Raw genomic sequence first — 7,514 nt, 5'->3', positions numbered from 1 at the left:
ACTCTCTGCATAGTCTTCAACTTTATCTTCATGACTTATGAGACATGTTCTAATGGAAGTCAAGTTTTCTGCCTTGATTAGGTTAATCCTCTAAAAGCACAGGTGAATATTTTCTTAATTTAAGAATAGTTTATAAATTTTTAAATGTATTACTTTATTTTTTAAAAATAGCCCTATAGGCTGAAATTTTTCAATGTGGCAAAAAGCAGCAGGAATGATTACCTGACCAAGTGTCCATGTTTTACAGGACTACTATGCAGTGCCACAGGGCATGGGCTACAGTACTTGGGGATGGAGAGCATGGACTGAAGCAGGAGGCCATGTTGCACCATACTACTGGCAGTAGAACACCAGGTGTAGGTAAATGTAATAAAAAATTATTCACATTTTCAAAAATGGGAACTTATGAGATAGCTTATAGACAGTCTATGCTCATTTCTCAAATTCAGCAAGTATCAGAATATAGATTTAATTTGATTCAAAGGAGCAGTCCTCTTATAACAGCATCATCCCATCAAAACAAAGCTTAAGAATGTTAGCATCTGCCCTATTTCAGCTCAGGTGTTTAGAGAGGTGATTCACACCACAGACAAACAGCTTGTAACTTACAAGTACTTCTTCGCTAGGAGGTACTTTTTATTCTGATCAATCAATGTTATTTTTCAGGCAAGGACAACTGTGACCACTACAGTCAAGGGTAGGCTATGAGAAAATTGGAGGATTTGCCTCCTCAGCACAGCTCTTTGCAGAATACATATTAAATCTATGACCCAGTATGTGGCTGGGTCCTTTGTTCTGAATGCAAACGAAAAAGAGGAAGGCATTAAACGACTTTGCTCTCCACCGAAGTGTCTCATCAGGAAAAAATGCCTTTTAGGGTAGCCTTCTAGACTATCGACCCGTAATTGTCAGAAGGACTAGTAAAAACCATCTTACTCAACACCCTCTCAAATGAAATTGCCAGGTTGCCAGTTGTACACCAAAATAAAATAAGTTCCACTCAGTTTAAACATGTGCTTACACGTAGACAGATCTGGATTATTAAATGTGGCATCATTAAAATCTCTGTAGATGGGTAATTAACAGCATGAAGTAAATTAAGCAGAGACATGCTGTATCTAATTTGAGTTACTGTACACTAGTTCCTTTTTGCATACCTCCAGAAACTGGCATGATAGAATGTGGAAATAATTTTTCTTGATGAGAAAAATTAGTGGCAATGTCCCAGAAGGTCACTGGAAACTCATGCCATGAAATTACTGCAGATGTTTGACATGCATGCGTCTTGATACATTAGCATGCGTCTTGATACATTCATTGCTTTTATAAACAGTATCGACATAAACCTTTGGGTGAAAATGCATTTGTCTTCTTTTTCTGAATCATTTTTCTATGAAATACAATATCAATAATGCACTTTAATTACTTAATATGTCTTTTGTTAATGTCTTCAATATCTTGGCTACTTCAGTGTGTGATGAGCATCAGCAGAAGACTGCCATGCAAGCTTTCAGGATGTGTGCTACAGATGCAAAAAGGTATGAAACACCGTTCTACAGAATAAGTCCTGTCAGGCCAAATGCAGGACAGTTTAGTTTAGCATTATGAGGATGTAAATCAGTGGTGCTGTCAGTCAAACATCACAAATTTCTGCAGGAGAACGGTAGAATTTTTTCATACTTCACATTCTGTTTCTCTGGGCGACTGGGAAAGGCAATTCACTTTGGACTCTTTCCCCACAGTGTAGTCAGAGGAGTTTGCATATACCTGTGCCAGTGTACAGTCTTGCAACAATAGCTACATTTCTGTTGACACCTTCTATATGGCAGCAGCAAAATGAGACAGACAAGTAGAATGGTCTATCAGTATTTGCTTTTGGAGCAGTCTGATAGCACCCATAAGTGGAAGACCTGTATAAGTTGTTTTTTCTCTGTTTTTCTTACATGGTAAGGAAGTGTTTCACATGCTAATAACTGAGGCAAAACTGTAGTACAAACAAAACACTTCCAGAGTTAGCACAAGGTCAATCAAATCAAGTCAGTTACAGAGGTATGGTACATATTTGACCTTACCTGGGTACTTCACAGGAAACAGTGAACATACTTTGTCTACTGCTAGGATTTTTGAGTGAAATAAATGATACTGTGGGTTTTTTAAAGCTCATTAGAGAAAAACAACATCTTTTAGTCAGTACAGAGAAAGCCTTAATGTTTGCTTCGTGTTTTCCTTTACAAATTCTCTCTTTGAAGAATTTTCTTGTTGAAATGTTTGCTGCAAAAGTGATTCTTAAGCAAATGCAAGAGTTGTTCTTAAAATTAAAAAAAGGAAAAAAAGCACTGAGAAACCCAATTCCCAGTTCTGAGAGGTTTTACTAGAAATCTATGTCTAAGTGTTACTTTCCATAAGTAAAAACCATGATACCTATCTGTCCTGTTAGCAAGGACATCTCAGTCTCTAGGTATTCTGAGTGAGCAGCACTGATCTATTGCATGTTAAACCATTATTATTAGAAATTGTAGTTAAGGAAAAAAGATTTTAATGATGAACTAAGTTAAGGCAATTATAAACTGGGGTGAGAATCAGAGGTTTTCACTCAAATGTGGCAGAAACAGTACTGACTCACTCTTCTCTTGAGATATTCTCACGATTATTTTGTCTGACTGCCTTTTAGTGCTATTTCTTACTGGTTTTATTAGAATAGTGTCAATAAACCTTCTCTGCGAATCAGAGTCCTGTACTGATAGACCATGTATAAAAGCATTAGAAATTGTGTGATGTGTATAAAAAATATACTCTTCTCAGCCTTGCTTCTGCTGGTGGAACACCCTGCAAAAATAAGTATTCTGCAGAGCTAAGGTGCGGACAGGAAGCTAACATGCTTGTATGCAACACTGAAAGCCATGCAGCACTGCTCCTATATTTTTTAAGGATTTAAAATTTCTGGGTGTAATTTCCTCTCACCTCGCACATGGCATACAGGGATTCAGATGAATAGTGGCTATGAAGAAAGAAGGAAATTTAGCATTTAAGTTTTTTCTTAAAATACTTTGGATCACGACTCAAACCTTCATTTCATCTGAAAGAACGATTGAAATTAAGTTTATTTCTATCTTTTTCGTTAAGCAGAAGACTGTCACTCTGGGCTTGAGACATTAAAAGTTGCTAGCAGAGCCCACTCTTCTCCCTTTTTCTCGAGTGAGGATGCCATTACAAAGCCTATCTTGCATAGATCTGATTTCACAGGCTAACTGCAACACCCTAAGACCAGAAAAGAGAAAGTTTCTTCATAAATCAGCAGGTAAAAATTTATTCAAATGGTTATTATTTAACTTCTAGCTTGGTCAACACTGCATGGCATAATTCTCTCATGTGTTCTTTTTTGCAGAAAACTTGCAAAATTGCCTGGTAATCCAAATAATGTGATTTTCAGCTTCCAGCTACTCAAGGAATTAAGGCTGCAGGAATTAAGGACAACATTGGGAAGAACTTTGCAGTAAAATTAAAATTCCAAAACATTCTGCCTCTGACAGCTAAGATCATGGGGGAAAGACAAGAGCACAGCATAAGGGACTGCATAATATCATTTTTAATTAAAAGCCATTTGTAAAATCAGTTGTAGGCAGTTAGGCCGACATAAGAAATAGACAGAGAACACGAGGCAAACATAGGCATCTCTGCTCAAAAACAATAGAAACGTGAAAGAAATATGAGCCTGTGGGTATAATTGTGCTCTCAGTCACACGAGGAGTAGAACGCACATATGTCTTAATTAACTGCACAGCATTGTAAAGAAGAGCATAATCAGAAGCTATAAATCCAAGGATAGGTTAGGGCAAACAACTGATGAACAGGACCAGCTCTTCAGGAAAGGACTTAGAGAAGTGAAGGTACTCACAGCTGTCAATTAATGGGAATCAATGGCCTTTGTCACAGCGAGAGGTGGTGATCTGGGTGTAGTCATCCAGGAAAAGCAGCACACTTGTTTGTTCATCTTCTTTTTCTTATTACATAATGCTGAGAGCTCCGCTTCACCTGTCACGTTTTGAAAACTTGTGTAACTTGTTTCCCACTCCATTTTTTTGTCCTATTTGGCTTTATTTTTCATTTTTGTTTCTGCTTTTCCCAAATAGAAAAGGACTCCGTTCATCAAACTCCAAAATTTTCTCAGGACTCATCCTAAGATATTAACTTTCTAAACAAGTACATGTATGAAGGTTGCATGAGATGATTCAGATTTCTTACTGGTCATGTCAGAAACATATGTACTTATGCCACAGTTTCTATAGGTTTCTGATATGTCTAAATGTAGTGTTACCTGAGAAATTGCCTTCTTAGCATCTTTAAAAAAAAAAAAAGGAGTAAATTCTTAGCTTGGAAAGATAGAAACTGTTATGCAAATGTCTTTGGATTAAATCTGGTCTGGTTGCAAGGACTAAAGGATGTAATTGACATGTGTTGTTCTGGAAGACATTTTTTTCATTATCTTGCATCTTGAATTAATTTGGTTTTTGTGCTCAAAGGCAACTCTATGATGAATGACATGGTGCAAGAGGTGGTGATGATTTCAGCAATTGCATTCTTCACTTGCTAAAGCATCAATGCATCTGTATAGCTCAACATTTAAAAAATATTATGTTCAATTGTTACAAAAGTCAAATATTCTTTATCAATATTTACCTCTACAGAAACTATATTGACATACATACTCAGAGTTTTCAGACTGCTCTTCTGTCAAAATATATTTGGATCCTTATTCAGTAACAATTTAATATTAGCTATACCTTAAGTAAAAAATGCTAGAAAAAGATTGGGGGTAGTTTTCCCCTTTATTTGACAAGTTTTATTTTATGAAGTGAGGTCACTTGTCTACATTTTCCATGTATTTCTTTTTGATAGAAATTAATAAAAAAGTATGTCATCTGAACTCCTGATATTTTGGTTTGGAGATGTTGCCATGGTATCCTATACAGACTGTAGTTTGAGCCCTGCTATTCTGCTGGTTTTGTTGGTGACTTAAGTTCCCTGGTTAGATCGCATTCTTCTTGAACTGTCTAGTTTTACTTCCAACATCATCAGTTAAGTCTGTATTTCAGAGAGTGGTCAGTAAAGAAGAAAAATTATTTATGTTATTAAAGCTGCAATATTTGGTGACTACATCAGGATTTCCAGATTTCTTGAGTATACTTATTTGTAATTTCCACAGCAAGTGGATTTATTTTTAAAAAGTCTGTTTAGTTAAAAAATACTTAGTTACCACAAAACAGGTTCAACAAAAAAATTGGTGACTCTGCTCTGTGACTATACTTTTCCATGTAAAAATCAATGCTTTACTTAAACTGCGGCACAGCATTTCTCTGACCTATCTTCAAAAGTGGAGTGAAATTAAACCAAGAGTTCACATCAACCACTTGAATTATGAGACTCTGACATGATTTCAATTTTACACAATTTTTCCTCAGTCTGTTAGAAAAGATAAGCAAAGTGTGCAAGGGAGTAAGAATTTTCAGGACTGAATTTGCAGCTAATGTGGTTGTCAGAGCTAAAGACACGCACATTCCCAGAAATATTTCTATCTGATATTTTCCCTTGAGAAGTAGCATCTTTCTAAAATCACCTTTTTCAAGGTAATCAAGTATTTCCCAGCATGAGGCTGATGGTGGTCCCAGGGCTGCATACTTTCTGGCATATCTCCATCAGACTTTGACATAGGGCAGAAACTATAATTTGGAGCCAGCAGTATAAACCCTGAGACAATGGAATTATTTTTAACTGACCTAAATCAAGCATAAACAATAGAGCAGCTTGAAAGGTTTGGTCTGCGAAAAATGTCACAGTCTATGGAAGACTGCTTCCTCTGTTTAATCTGTCACTATATTTCTCAAAACATGACACTCCTTGAACATAATATACTTTGATGATAAACTAGATTAACTTTCCCAGTACAAATGAAAGGCCACCTGTTGCCAGAATGCCCATATTCCTTGTTGGCTGTCTTGTAGCTGTCATCACTTCAATGCAATCTGCGCCCAACATGCTGGAATATAATGAATATGTCAGGAGTTGGAGGTCAGCCATCAAAGTACATGAAAACTTGGCTTGCATACAGTGTCAGCATGGAGGCCTCGCCTATCATCTTGTGCAAAGGATTTCTGCACCACTTGATTTGTTTGCAGAGGGCTTGTTTCTGTTGGATGGAACACATTTACAGAGAGGCTTTTTGACAGCCCATTCAAACATTTTCAATTTGGAAAATGGCGCTTCCTGTTTCAGTCTCTCTTAGTGATGGATGCTGTGAAATGCCACTGTAGCTGATCATGCTTTTTGTTTATTGTTATTATTTTAGCATGAAAAGAGCCATGATGAGCCTTGAAATATTTTGATGAGAGAAAACAATAGAATAGGAATACAGTGTCTATCAAATCCTGTTCCTTTTGCATAGGGAGCAGAACCCTACTTTTGCTTTATTCATCCTTGGTGGACATTATAGGTCTGTTTGGTGGCTTTGTTATTTGTCTGGATTAAAGATTTCAGTCTCACCTATGGTGAATCAAGTGGTTTAAAATATTATGGACATTTCTTAGAATTTTTTTAATTATTCTTAAACTTCTCCTGAGCTCTTGTCTTCATTGTGTGACCTCTTGGGTCCTCTATCAAAATATTTTTAAAATGACCTTAAATATTTTCAAGTGACCCTATGAGAAAAGCTTGAATTCTCTTTCATGCATCTTCTCCACATCTGTCCCATTATGTTAAAAAAATTATATGTTTTTATTTCTTGGCATCAACTTTCTTCTTCGTCTTCTACACAAAAATACTTTCTAAAGCTTCACACATTTTCTTGGATTTTTTTAGGTCAAGTTGTGTTTCTCCACATACACAAATGAAGATATTCTGGATAAGCCACAGTGATACATTTAACCCCAGCTCAGCCTATGGAGCTTCACATTTTTGGAAAGAGAAGATTCAAAACATTCTGGATAAGAAAATGTTAAGTGAATGCAATTTATCCTATTTCAGAAATAAATTCATATATCTTACTTTCTACATGCCGGCTTGTCAAGGCAGTCAGTAAAAGAACCATAGAATACAGAAGTATAGAAAGCTATAATTGTGGTTTGTTTTCTCTGCAGCCCCACCACCACCTCTTCATGTCTCTTTTTGGGTGTCAGATCCTTTACAATTAGCTCTAACTCCTCAGCCACACTTGATAACCACTGTGATGATGGCTAAGGAGGGGCTCTGTAGGTATGATAAAGTTTGCAGAACCCTTTTTTATATATGCCAAGTGGAAAGAAAAAAGACAGTGACTTAGTTGTCCCCAAATTATTACCAAACACATGAAGTTGGAGATTTAAATAAGAATGAAAAAATGACAGCAACTTCTGAGCCAACAAGAGAAACGTATTTTGACTACCTACCTTTTCCCAAGATGCTGCCCTAACTCAAATTTTTAACTTGCTGGTCTGGATGATCTAATTTGGTTTATGTACCTTCATCTAAAATATGGTATATCC

General features: G+C 36.4%; 1 long non-coding RNA gene across 1 annotated transcript; it reads left to right on the top strand.

The window, feature by feature from the left end:
• Positions 1-259: 259 nt before the first annotated feature.
• LOC119695842 lies at positions 260-4,411 on the top strand. Its single transcript, XR_005255407.1, has 4 exons — positions 260-360; positions 1,472-1,538; positions 3,127-3,298; positions 3,386-4,411. It is a non-coding gene; the product is annotated as an uncharacterized LOC119695842 (long non-coding RNA).
• The last annotated feature ends 3,103 nt before the right edge of the window (positions 4,412-7,514 follow it).

Source organism: Motacilla alba, chromosome Z (genome assembly GCF_015832195.1).
Source record: "Motacilla alba alba isolate MOTALB_02 chromosome Z, Motacilla_alba_V1.0_pri, whole genome shotgun sequence".
Classification (NCBI taxonomy): domain Eukaryota; kingdom Metazoa; phylum Chordata; class Aves; order Passeriformes; family Motacillidae; genus Motacilla; species Motacilla alba.
The sequence above is the reverse complement of the archived record's forward strand: the minus strand, read 5'-3'. Positions and strand labels throughout refer to the sequence as shown.